A 14,064-nucleotide genomic window follows, 5' to 3' on the forward strand; every position below is an offset into this window, starting at 1 on the left:
AGACCAACTGAAACTTGTAACCTTGAAAAAATGTCATAGTTTTTACGATTATGTCAGAATTAGAAAGATATACATTCTTTGACCAATTAAAATCCATTATCAATGACGACTAAAATTGTTTCAGCATGTTGGCCAAGGAATGAATGAGTTTGTTTTGAAATGCTCATTAAGTATGTGGTTTTGTCTTAAATCCATTTTTTGTGAATGGTAAGATAAAACCAAGCCATTATTTTCTGAACTGTTTCTTGGCCATTCTTACCTTGAATGTTACTTTATATATTTCTTGTCTGTTTTAGTTTTCTGGCGTGTGTAGTTAGCCCCTTGTTTTGCTCTTGTGTTGGCATTCAGAAGGAGTCAGAGGGTTGAACTGGCACTTGGGCCATGCATTTTTGGCGTGCCCTGATTAAACATGTTAATTTCTGCAGCTGTGTAAACTGAAAAAGGAAATATCATGTGGATGTGCCTGGAATTAGGAGCTACCATTTACACCCTTTGCTAACTTAATAAAGTTAATCGTGAAGGTAAATTATGTCTATTTAATATGGATTTTTTGGTCAACAGTTAATTCTCAAAAATCTGAAAAGAAATAATGTTATGGTGAGCAGAGGTGCCACTATGGGAGTCCAAACAATTTCAAAATTGAATTAATCATTATCACTAAACTAATATTTTATACTAATAATACCTTTAAAGCTCATGACAAAATGATTTAGATCAGATAAAATTAATGAGCAGCAATCTAAAGAATTTATTCTTTTAGGCAATTCCATTCGAGGAGTTCTCATTAGTCTGAAATCTAGAATTTACATATTTGAATAATTAAAGTATTTTATATATTTCATAAGCTATCCCATCCTTCAAGAGATCATCCATTTCTTTGTTATCCTAGATTTATTTCATTACATCCTTTTTCCATGAAAAGAATGCTGGTCCATGACCTAATGAACAAGGAGGAGAAATCTTTTTGGACATTTCTCCAACTAATTAATTAAAGAGCTGATTTAACAGTAATCTTTGTCTAGAAACCTCTGTGGTTTTATGTAAGAGGAGGAACATATATCCTCTCTTTGAAAGACTAGAGTATGCTGTTTTATCCCCACTTTTCTCCCATTTTTCTTAAGAGTGCATCTATATACTTTGGGTATTGTCCAGGGACCTTGGTGGTGATCTCTAACATTTTAGGTATATACTTTCTCGGGCAGCCATTGCAAGGTACTCACAGGAGAGTCAAAGCCAATTGCTGTTGGTAACAGCCAGTTTTGATACAGTCATGCTTTGTCACTAGATAAGAAAGTTTCTAGAAGTAGGAGGTAGAATCCTGCCCCATACCTTTATGTGGTTGGAAAACGCAACAGGTAAATTTATGGTGTAGATACAATCAGATACATTTGTCTAGCATTAAGTTTAGATTAAGGACCCAACTAGTTTATTCTACTGGAGTAATGTTTTCAAATTTGCTATTTGCATACGTAACCTGGCAGCTAGGTGTAATCTAAGGATATATAGAGAAATGGTTTTAAGATTTATAATGTAAAAACCTAGAAACCTGTAGAGTAGAAAAGAAATGTAGTACTGAGAAGTCATAAAACATGCACTGCTTCTACCCAGTTTTTTTTTTAGATACTTTTAGTGTTTTTCATTATTCACTAATGATTATTCTTTTCCTCTTTTAATTCATTAAAATAAAAACCCTAATGAGTTTAGTGAAACTATAAAGTAATAAAATATAAAAGAACTGGCTTAATGTGGTTTTTGTTCTGAAGATCATTTTTATAAAGATAGTTTATTGGCTTTGGAAACTCTGTCCTTGCATTTATGAATTTCAAAACAAACCCCTGAAGTTAAAACACTCTATGCCTGTATATATTTTTTGAAATATCTTTTAATAATTATTTAAGAGAAACCAATTCTGTTAGAGTGGAAGAATTTATTTAAAACGTATCTTGCTTTGCAAAGTACATGCTAAAATTAAACAATTTTTGCTTCAATGTATTTTTAGGTGGTTGTCCTAATAATTTACTGCCCCTCTGTACAACACAAAAATACTAAAATAGACAAAAAACTCACCCCAGTCTCTTAAATTTTCATTGCTTTGAGAATACAAAATTTGTCTTCAGCTCTGATGGATACTTGTGAAAACATTGGCAATATTCAGACTTGTTAATGCAGCTTGTCTGCCCTTACCCATACAGGAAGTACTCCATTCGCCAGAGATCGTACAAATAACACACTTCACTTGCTGGTGAAGTCACATCCAAAGAGTGGTTTTAATGTTCTAGAGATGTAAATGGAGTGTATGGTAGAATGGCAATAAAAAAGCAATTTCATTTAGGAAAACTCATTTCTTAGTGTATATCCTGCAAAGGGATATTGTTTGATTAAAATAAAAGACATTAAAATTCAATAAAGACGGGATGATCATGGCTGAAGAAAGTTGAGTCATTTTAAAGTTAATTATGCTTGCAGTTGATCTTGTGGCTGTGTGGCTGATATATGTGATGTAAATCTGTATGTTTCCTTGAAATCATATCATATCTCTATGTTGGATGCATGGAGGAACATGCTGGCAAAGAAGAAAATTTTTTTAAAGGCACAGAAAATAAGAATAAGAACATGAGAGGTTCTTTACAAGAAGAGGTTTGAAAATAATGTTCTGTGAGATACATTTGTCACACATTTTCCTTAATGAAAGAAGAAACGCAAAAGAGCTTATTACCAAGGATGTAGAAGACCTGGTCTATTTGAGTCCCACTCCATCCATTTGTTACCTATGTGCCTTCAGACTTGACTTCACGGCATTCTGAATTTATTTTCTCATCTATAAATTGGAGCTGATGGTGTCTGTTCTACATATATCATACTGCAAAGAACATAAGAGCTTTATATACATTGTGAAATTAACCTATTTCAAAATATCTTTATTAGTCTATAGTATTTATAAATGTAATATTCGTTACAGAAATTGATTTAACTCTTGAAGTCTCCGCCAAAATCTAACAATTATTTCTAGACATCGAACACAAGTTGATAATAAATTAAGCAATGCTCTAATTTCTTTTAGCAGTGGTTTGGGCAGTTTCTCCTATAAATCAAAGTAGCAAGTGACATCAGCATTGGTATATATGCCTCTTGGGTCAAAAACCATAAATGCACAAGGGAAATTCTGAGACATTCTTTTATGACAAACATGCAAGATCTCCTGATACAATCATTACTGCATTGGCTGAAGTTGGCCTGCTTGTAGCACATGAAGGTATACATATATACCAACTGTTGGTGGAATAACTCACAATACGTGGAGAGAAATTCATTCAGTGTAAAGAACTATTCATCAGTTATGCCATACGTTTAAGAATCCTTACTGCTTTTTTTCTTTTTTACCTCAATGTGACTAGGCATTTTATCTTGTGTGATATTTGTTTACCTCAAGGTAAACTTTAATTCACTCAACAAATGTATACTTGAGAAATTAAGGAGAAAATATAAACTTACGTATAGACTATAATGGGTTGTAGAGTTGGATTCGAAAATAAATTCTTCTAACCCTTTATTAACTCCCTTAACATAGTAGAGCTGTGATAGCTATTTGGTGGCACGAAACCAATTTGAACCTCATGAAAGCCATGGACGACTTCAAAGGATTTGGTGAGAAACTAAAAGGGATGTGTATACAAAATTTTGTATAAATTATAATAGGCCCTGAGCCCTTCCTCTATGAATAAAATCATGTGGAACAATAAGCTCTTATTTTAAAGAATAAACCCTAACTAGAATCTCTCAATTTAAAAAACAACAACAACAGAAACAATAACAGCTGTGGCAGCCACTGTTTATTGATTGATGACTGCATGAGAAGCAGCATACCTTACATGTATTTATACTTTAATGAGCTAAACAAAGATACTATTATATTACTAACCACATTTCATAAATGAGATAAGTGATATCTATACACATTAAATTTCATCCCAAGTTCACGCAGATAAGAAATAACTATTTCAGATAAAACTCAGGTAAACTATGGGAAATGAATTAAAGCAGTTCCTGTTTTGAAGACACGATGTTGGGCCAGGAATGAAAAATAGGGATGTTCCTAAGGAAAATGGCAACTCCACACTGAAAATCTAAGAAGGAATGAGTGTTTAATCTTATGCTGAGTCACAACGTTTGTATAGAATTTTCTGTATAAATGTTTCTCCTTGATCTTGGGTTTCAAACAGACCCGCTTACTTTTGTTTAGGATCAGACTGTCCAGATTATAAACATGATGGGGTATATTGAACCAAATGTTTCAGTATTGGGCAGAACTATCCTTCCTCATCCTCCTTGACTATTCTTAGCTACCTTTCTTACTGAATTGGTTTCAGTGCTAGTATTTTAGGACATGCTTGCTGTTTTGATAACCCCAAATCTTAATGACTAAACACAATACCATTTATTTATTCTTATATCACTGTTCAGAGTGAGTCTGAGATGAGGTTTTTTTGTTGTGACACAATTGGCTAGGTCTTAGACTCCTCTTTCAATCCTTTAACTCTTTTAGACAAGTAGAGAGATATGGAAGAGGTTCATGTGGGATTTTATGGGTTGGGACTGCAGATGATGAATAACAATGCACACATTGCATTGGTCAGATCAGTCACATATCTGCTATCCACCAACAGTAAAGAATGGGAAAGTTTTCTTAATGAATGCCCGGAGGAAAAAAAAAAAATAGTTTTGTAAATAATTAACCAGACTTCCATTTTGTCCTAGAATGGTTTCCTGATTGAAATAAGCTATCAACAATTATTTAGCATGCCTTCCCTTACTAGTGCCTAAATAAATAGGATACATGGTGGGAATGCCCAGTTCAGATAAAATAATTTGCTTCTGATGTCAAAGAGTGGCCAGGATGCTCTTTTTTTTTTTTTTTAATAAATAAACTTTTGGGGCGCCTGGGTGGCGCAGTCGGTTAAGCGTCCGACTTCAACCAGGTCACGATCTCGCGGTCCGTGAGTTCGAGCCCCGCATCAGGCTCTGGGCTGATGGCTCAGAGCCTGGAGCCTGTTTCCGATTCTGTGTCTCCCTCTCTCTCTGCCCCTCCCCCGTTCATGCTCTGTCTCTCTCTGTCCCAAAAATAAATAAACGTTGAATAAATAAACTTTTTGTTAAAGTATAATATAGTTAAATAAAAATACATAGAAGTGTACTTGCACAAACTGAAAACAACCACATAAACAGTGCCCAGATCAAGAAACAGAACATAACCTCCATCCAGAATTTCTTTTAGGGGTCCCTTCCAATTCCCTTTTAGTACATGTCTTGTGGTGAACATACATGTGGAATTATTTTAGGTATATACATAGGAATGGAATTACGGGGCATAAGACATGTTTTATTATTATTATTATTATTATTATTATTATTATTATTATTTGTTTGTTTTTCAGCTTTAGCACATACTGCCAAACCAAGCAGCATTCCAAAGTTGTTAATGCCTATTTACATTCCCACCTACAGTGCATAAGACTTCTGGGTGTGCTACATGCTGTCCTCCTTGGTATTTTATGTCTTCTTCATTTTGGCCATTCTATTGGCATATAAACTATTTCACTGTTATTTTATTCATATGTCCTCAATGGCTAATGTTAGTAAGCATCTTTTTCAGTCACAAAGTGTTCTGATTTATGTGATGGTAATCCCACTCCTAAATGTTATTTGTTTCTGTTTAATTTCAAATTATGTCTTGAAAATTGAAAAGGTGCCATTGTGTTTTCTCTCCCTTGTTTTTAACAAGATCAGAATGCAGGAACTATCCACAGGGTGAGATCTGCATCCTAGATTGTAGTTTTCTCATCATGGAGGAAAGTGGTAACAGGGGACCTGGTATGTTTGATCATAATTCCTTTACTGCACACCAAAGAGAATCACCTATTGTCTATTCTCACCTGAACTTGGAAGGAAAATGTTTTATTATGACTGTTTTGCCATTCCTAAAATTTTTAGCTTCTGAAAACAATGTTCATTTGAAGAAATCAGTAAGAAAAATCTAACACACCATTGAATGGAAATTGCTTATAAGCTTTCTCTCTTATAATTTTTCTTTCACTTCAAAAGAGATTACAATCATATGTTATATATGAGTTTAAGCAATTTAAAGGTATGGAACTTAGGCCTGTACTATCTTTATATCAAGAATTATAACAGTTTAATTGAAATTAAGGCACAGTTTAGGTTTCCATACTCAACTCGATATGAAGGGATGACCTCAGAGGTGAAGTTAGTATACCATGCTGTGTTCAGAAACAGAGTTCAGGATGTAGATGTTGAATTGAACAATCCAGAAGCAAATCTGGGAGGCCTAGAATTATTTTTGGAACCAAAAATGGATAAAACCTCTAACGGTCTCCAACACTACAGAGATTATGATGATTATCCCCATATGTAATTTAAATTAAAATAACACTGAGCCATAAAACAAATATAAGAAATTTAGCAAAATGAGGTTTATTATTATGGTTACCAGGCAATGATTTTTTGTGTCCCAAATTACTTTGAAAAATAATGCTGTTGCTTTTCTGACAGTCCTAATACTGTCAAATCTGTGAGCTATTAGAATGGAGAGTGAATCTCTGGTATCCAGTGTCCCACGATAATACTAAAGAGAGCACTAGAGAAAACCATCTTCTGGCTTCAGACATTGGTTCCATTAGGATCTTCCAGTGTGCCTCTGCCTTCAATCATGGGCTCCTAATACAGGATTTCTCTTCTTAGCTATTCAGCTTTTTGTGAATATCTGTGAATGATTAAAACAGAAACATCTTGTAGTTCATCCATTATTCTCAGGCAATATATAATCTCTCTAGTCTCTGCTTTGTCTTAATGAATTCAATTTTAATGAATATTATGTGAAAGTACTTTGCTATATATAACATTAAAGCCTTAACGTGTGAGTGAACATGAAATGGGTTAATCTTCGTAAAGTTATTAATACATCTTAAAGTATTATCACCACTTTAACATATTAGTGATTTCCTTACTCTGACTTGGCTCATGTGATAAGAAAGCAATTAGAATACTACCAATACAAATATTATGATAAGAGTTTTATATTGAATTACCAGCTTTGATAAAACCCTGGTAGTTTCCATTCAATAACTGATTTATATGCTGTAGATAACGTACTAATATCCACTATGGACATGATATTTAGGTAATCATATATCCTGTTTTTCTTTTTCCAAATGTATCTCCACTTAAAAGGAACTGGTTATAGACAGAGCTCCTTTGTCAAAAGCACAATAATTTATAGTTTTACTTAATTCTCCACTCACAAATAATGATTAATTTTACCAGCTACTTTCCTAAACTTATTTGCTATTACCCCCCCAACACATCCTGCAACACAACTTATTTTTAAACAATGAGCAGTCTTCCCAGCCCATATAATGAATCCCTTTGCACTTTTGTCATCTTCCCAGAATGACCTTCTTGACTTGTGATTTCCACATTCCCGGTTTCTCCTTTCAGTCTTAAATCAAACCTCACTTTCAATGTAGCCTATACTGATTTCTAGGCAGTCAGACATTTCCTTCTTTGGACTCTCCTAGCACATTTTTTTTCCATGCTCCATTGTAGCATGTTTGCATTACTATTGAATTATTTTTATAGGTCACTCTCCTTCTTATAGACTAAGAATATGATTCATAGACTCCTACTATTATGGCTGGCATATCATGGAAATATTCATAAATGTTTTTATGAATGAATGACTATGTTACAGTTTAGCTTTAGAAAATAGCTTACAAATGAAGTTAAAATGTTTGAGGGGCACCTGGATTACTCAGTCAGTTGAGTGTGGGACTTTTGATTTTGGCTCAGGTCATGATCCCAGGGTCATTGGATTGAGCCCTGGGTCGGGTTTTATGCTGAGCACGGAGCCTGCTTGAGATTCTCATTCCCTCTCTCTCTCTCTCTCTCTTTCTGTCTCCCCCCGACCCCTCTTGCCTACTCACATTCTCTCTCTAAAATAAAATAAAATTTAAAATAAAACATTTGACCATTATTTTCATTTTATATCAATGCCATTTTAAAACGTACATATATTCTAAATTCATGGAATTTTTAAAAAATGATGGCAGTGTTTACTACTATATTTCAATTTTCTTGGCTTTCTTCATACTTTTATCTAGTTGACAAGCATTGATCACCATTATGTGCTACACACTGAATTCTACTAATGATGCAACAATGAACAAAACTGAGAAATTTTCCACTTTAATGTACCTTGCTTTAGAGTCAGGGAAAAAGGAACACAAAAAAATGAATATGTGACATATGATGTCAACCCAAGAAATGCACAGCTGCTTTGATTAAGTTTAAAGGACAATTCATTTGAACTTACCTTCTAAACACTGAAATTCGACTGAGAATGCGAACAAAAATTATCTGATACATTGTGTTTTCTATGTAAAATCCAGAATGCTTATACCTGATAAAATGCCCTGGATATTTGTCAGTTTAAAGAGAATTGGGGAGATTCATGTGAAGATCTTGTCGGAAAAATGAATCAGTATTACATAGATAAAGTTGCCTTCATTACAGATTTGATCCAATTCTTGAAATTCTCAACCATTTTCACAGACTATCTTGATAATTTTGTATTTTATATATTTCTATTGTCCATATACATTTTAAATTAGAGTAACATTGGATCCAACTCTATCAACACTACTGTATTTAGCCCTTAGGTCTAAAAAATTAATTGTTGCCTCTTGACCATAGATAGTATCTATCTGATCATGCTGTTGGTTTCAAGCAAGATTATCCAAACAAGAGGTCAGTTAACATGATTGAAATAAAGATCCAATTGTGAAAGTCTAATCAACACTCTTTCTTCAGTTTTTACTAGGACAAATGCTTATTTGACTAGCTCTGCAACTTAATATTACATCTACAAAAGAGAGCCTTCTAATTTAAGAGTATATAAAAACAAGAAAATACATTTTACCTAACTTAAATGTGGGCAAATTTGAATGGAACCAAGGTTTGAATGATATTTTTAATACCTAGCATATTAATACATGAAGTGTGATATTTTGTATTGGATAATAAGCATTATAACATTACAACTGATTATAGCTCAGGTTCTCAACTCCTACAAACCAATTAAGAGATACACTTTAATATGAATACATACATGTGTTTAAATATATGTCAAGAAAAAAATTTGTTTCCGTAGCATGTGAGTTGTTCATATTAGCATATAGGCATTATTCTCTGGTCTCTAGATCTGTTTATGAAATAGATAAATAGCTTGAAAAATAAGTTTCTCATTAATTTTCAATTACGTGTTAATTACGGTAATTTTTACGAGAGCATTTTTGTATGTTAAGTTAGATTTAAAAATCTGATGAAAGTGAGGGAAGATTAATTGCTTAGTAATCATAAATACAAAAATGTGAAAACTCCAAAGGCACTAAAATTAAACTAATAGTTAACGTTTATTCTTTTAATTAACATTTGGCAAACTTGCTATTGCAAGTTAGTGTGATATAATTTAGTTGATGAAAATTATAATTGACATTTAATAAGTGTGTTGATTAAAATATATGTTGTTTTGTCTTCCATTTCAAATGACAATTACCTGCTTAAGCATCCCTTTCATTTCACAGATTAATAAGAACAATAGAATTTTAATATTCTTCTGGCCCCAGGACTGTTATTTATATGATTTATACTGCATAGGATTTTCCCAGTACAGAATTTACTACCTTGTAGTAAATTAGACATCTTCCTAAGGGCATTGAGCCGTATTTTCCTGGTGTGCACAATCTATGCCCTGGGAGTAATTGAGGCACATTGGGAGCTGTGTGAACTCGTACGGACCAGTGGGGTGCTATTTAGTAAATAACTACTTAGACTAGATGGTAGTCACCATTTCTTCCTCATTCTGAAGCTATCATTTTTATTTTCCAAGCACTAGCTACAATTCTGCCTCCTTGCTTTCTCATGTCTTCCGTCCCACGTTCACCTGTGATAGGAACATGTAGTGGGCCACAGAGCGCTAATACTGAGAGGGTCCTGACAACTGAGAAGGGCGGGACCCAGAGTAGGAATTTCTCTTCTATCTTTTCATCTCCTCCAACCATCTTTTCCTCTTCTTTTCTTTCTGTAAGGATTGATGAAAAATAAGTTTTCCCACCACATTCATTAGTCTTTTCCTTTGTAGTCTGCGTTGTTCTTCCTGCTGCATCCTAGTACTTAAAGAGGTCTCTGTCCAACTTACCTTTCAGGACAAGACATTAATTCATCTAATTTTACTAAATATTGCATAATTTAAAATTCTAAACAATAGCTTTCATGAAAAGGGATTTTATTTAAGAACATCAACCGTATTTTTATAGAGTAAAAACTGTGAAGAATTGACTACTATTGCTTTGAAAGTTTTCATTCTCTACTTGCCTCAGGTAAATTAACTCAAATCTCAGGTATCATGTTGTCATAAATTCCCAGAGGCAGCTCTAAGCAACCTTCTCATCTCATTTTCTATCGGCCTGTTGGATTTTCATGATACATTGGGCATATTAGACCTGGCAATGCCATAATATTCCATTTGATTCAAAACTTCTGTGTAGCTAAGGTTTACCTAAATATAAACATTTGGCTAATAAATATTATCTCCTTTATTTTCTAATATTTTCTTGAACTCAAACTTTTCTTGAACTTACTTACAAGTAAGTAAAAAGAATTTGCTTAAATAAAACATGTTTCCCTATATATAAAAGAAATTTCACACAGAAGAAAACTATACCATTAATATCTTTGAAAATACAACCAACAGAAAAAAATCTTGCCATTTGAAGCATATTCCTCGAAACTATTTAGAATTACTAAATTGAATGTAACAAAGAAGTATTGTTAATCATCAAAACCAACATTTTTAGAAATATGCCCATTGACCAAATTGGCTTATCATTTCACTGGTCTTGTTTCTGTAGTCTGTGAAAGCATAGAAAGGAGCATGATGAAACACAAACCCTAATAAATCTCAGAAGTCATTACAATGCTATTGCCCATGTTTTTGCAAGGTTTTCTTTTTAAAGTCTCTCTGCATATCACCGGTGCTTTTTAAGAAATCACTTAATGTGTTTGTAGGTATCTTGGTTTCAAAATATAGCATATTGAAATGAAATATGTTCTACTTATTTAGTAGAATTAGTTCTACTAATTAAAGTAAAATTTAATTCTACTTTAAATTTGCTAAAGATTTTAGTCAGCATGTATTGTTAAACCATTGTATGTTCATGTTATACAGGAGAAAACTAATATTTGATTAGTAACGTAGTAAGAGCCTTAAGAAGATCTATTAATATTAGATATGCTGCATGTCCTTTTTGGACTTACAATTCTAACAAACTATATCATTGATAAATAGACATAAACACTGAACAGTTTGAATAGGACCAAGCAACATAGTGGAATAAAAACAGATTTCTTTGAGTTTTGGTCTCTTCTCTACCATTTGCTAGCTTTGTTACCTTGATCAATCTGTTTAGCCTGTTTGTATTTTAGTTGCCTTTTTATAAAATGTAAATATTAATACTTATAGCATTGATATGCTAATTAAATTAGCATATAGAGAGTACTTTGTATTGTTCCTTACACATAGAAGATGCTGAATACATTTTAAATTGTCTTGTTATGAGTCAAAAAAAGCCTCAAATTTTTCTTCTTTGAATAAGAATGTGTAGTAATAGGAATTTATGCACAATTATAGACGCAGATTTGAGCTGAATAAAAAATTATTCTGGGGCATTTTGGTAGCTCAGTCGGTTGAGTCTCTGACTCTTGGTTTCAGCTCAGGTCATGATCTCCAGTTCCATGAGTTTGAGCCCTATGTCGGGCTCTGTGCTGGCAGTGTGGAGCCTGCTTGGGATTCTCTCTCTCCCCCTCTCTCTATACCCCTCCCCCACTCATGCTGTCTTGTTTCTCTCAAATGGATAAATAAACCTATAAAACTTATTCTTCTCCTTTCCTCAGACCGACCTACAGACACTATCACCACATTTCTTCAGAAGGCGTAATGGGTAAGATGTACAGATATTGCAGTTTTATTTAAACAAAGTGTTCAAACCGACATTATTCAAGTATGCCTTATTGCTAAACTATAGACTTGCAAATTTATTTGTGAATTTGTGAATTGCTGCATCCAGTCTCCTTATGACTTGGGAATTAACAGTTCAAATTTCTCCCGAACTTTGAGAGGAGGTTTTTTTTTTATGCCTACGCCCCAGAACTTTTGTGCCTGTGTCTCACTTTGAGTCGGTCTAAAACTGTAATACTTACCACATCATATTCTAAATGACTGTTTACACGTATAGCTCCCTCCAGTTCATTTAGCAACATTCCAAGACTCTGCTATGTGTCCGTGATAAAATGAATCAAAAATGTTTATTGTTATCCCAGAGGCAATAGCAGGGCAAGGAATCAGAGAGAAACCCTTGATGGCAGGACCCTGTCACCATGTTGTTGTTGCCTGGCTACTAACACAGGGCCAATGTCTTTTCCTGTACATGTACATGTTTGCTGAATGAATGAATGAATATACTGTTACTCCCTCACTGGAAGAATTTAACATCTTTAAAAATGCATACTCCACTGTCCCTTGAAGAGAACACTATGCAGAGCCAAGATTTGCAGCTGGGAGGAAAAGAGAGGACTAGTTTCACTCTTTCTTACTCTACTTTTAGCTTAGCCTATTCTTATTCTGACCCAAATTTATTTTATTTATTGATGTCGAAAGATGCCCTGATACTACGATCCCATTTTTTTAAAAAAAAAGTACAAGTTTGTCTGTCGTTAATATAGGTGAATATAAACCAGAATACTTACAGTACCTGTCATTGTGTGGTTGAATTAAGAATAATCTTTATTTCTCTAAATGTTTGTAGTAAACATGTATTACTTTTAGAAGTAGGAAAAAATAAGCTATTTTTGAAACAGAGAAGTAACTCGGACTAGAAATAGAATGTATAGTGGCCAACGGGTCTGGATTTGTGCCCATCTACATACACAAGTACAGTTTCTAGGAATGTTATTTATCCTCTGAGGCACACTTACCTCATGGTGAGGAGGATGAGTCGATGAAGGTACATTTGATTTGCCTCACTGGTATTTGCATTCCTCTGAATAAGCCCTGTAATGCTAAGGATGATCTGGATTCTAACATGCTAACTTCACGATCTGTGCTAGTACCTTTAACAAAATGTCCTTGACTATCAACAGCAATCGTTGCTGTGAGCTTGTCTGCTAGTGATTCAAACCAGTTGACCTCAGTCTTAAGAACTTTAAAAATAACCAGCAAAAGCTTTTTTTTTTCCCCTTCTCTTTAGCTACAGGCCATTGTTCTGTGTCCTTATATCTTTTGACATATGAATGATGTCCTTCCCTTAGTCACACGGTTACCTTGAAGATATTTATAGACCAAGTTCAGATCCCTCTGAGGGAGCTCTTCAGTTTGCACTCTTCAGGCTCCATGTTTTGTATCCTCCAAACCTCCTTTGTAACATATTTATTCTGGCAAACATGTTCTGTATTAAAAAAAATTTGGGGGGGTCTATTTTTCTTACCTACTGTGGGTGCAAAACAAAAAAAAAAAAAACAAAAAAAAAGCGAAAAAGGAAATGAAAAAACAAAAATCAAGTCACACCAGGAGATTTTTTGTGGTTCACATAGTCATCATTGCATATTACATAATTTCTCCCACCCCCACTCCTATTTGTACTGCTGCTTCTTCAGGAAATGACATTGGCTTGTTTCTCCCCATGCACCGAATTCTTTTGTGTACATTCTTATTAATCCCTTTTGCTTTCCTCAGATGTGTCATTCTTTAAATGCTTTATTTATCTATGGTCTGAGTGTAATCTTATATTTTGCTAAATTGCAGTCGTATCAGAATAAATTTTACTGTATAAACATATTTTGCCACAAAGCAAATAGGACACAGTGTGCATTCTTTCTTATTTCAGGTCACCATTGTAAAACTGCGTGTGCTAGAACTAATTTAATCATATGCATGCT

At 33.9% G+C, this 14,064-nt stretch overlaps 1 protein-coding gene across 7 annotated transcripts in view; it reads left to right on the forward strand.

Annotated features, from left to right (window-relative positions):
- The window catches only part of PCDH9 (protocadherin 9), a 929,525-nt gene that overhangs the window by 791,188 nt on the left and 124,273 nt on the right, over positions 1-14,064 (forward strand). The window lies entirely within an intron of this gene.

The sequence above is a fragment of the Puma concolor genome, chromosome A1 (assembly GCF_028749965.1).
Source record: "Puma concolor isolate L17-30 chromosome A1, mPumCon1.1.hap2, whole genome shotgun sequence".
NCBI classification, from domain to species: domain Eukaryota; kingdom Metazoa; phylum Chordata; class Mammalia; order Carnivora; family Felidae; genus Puma; species Puma concolor.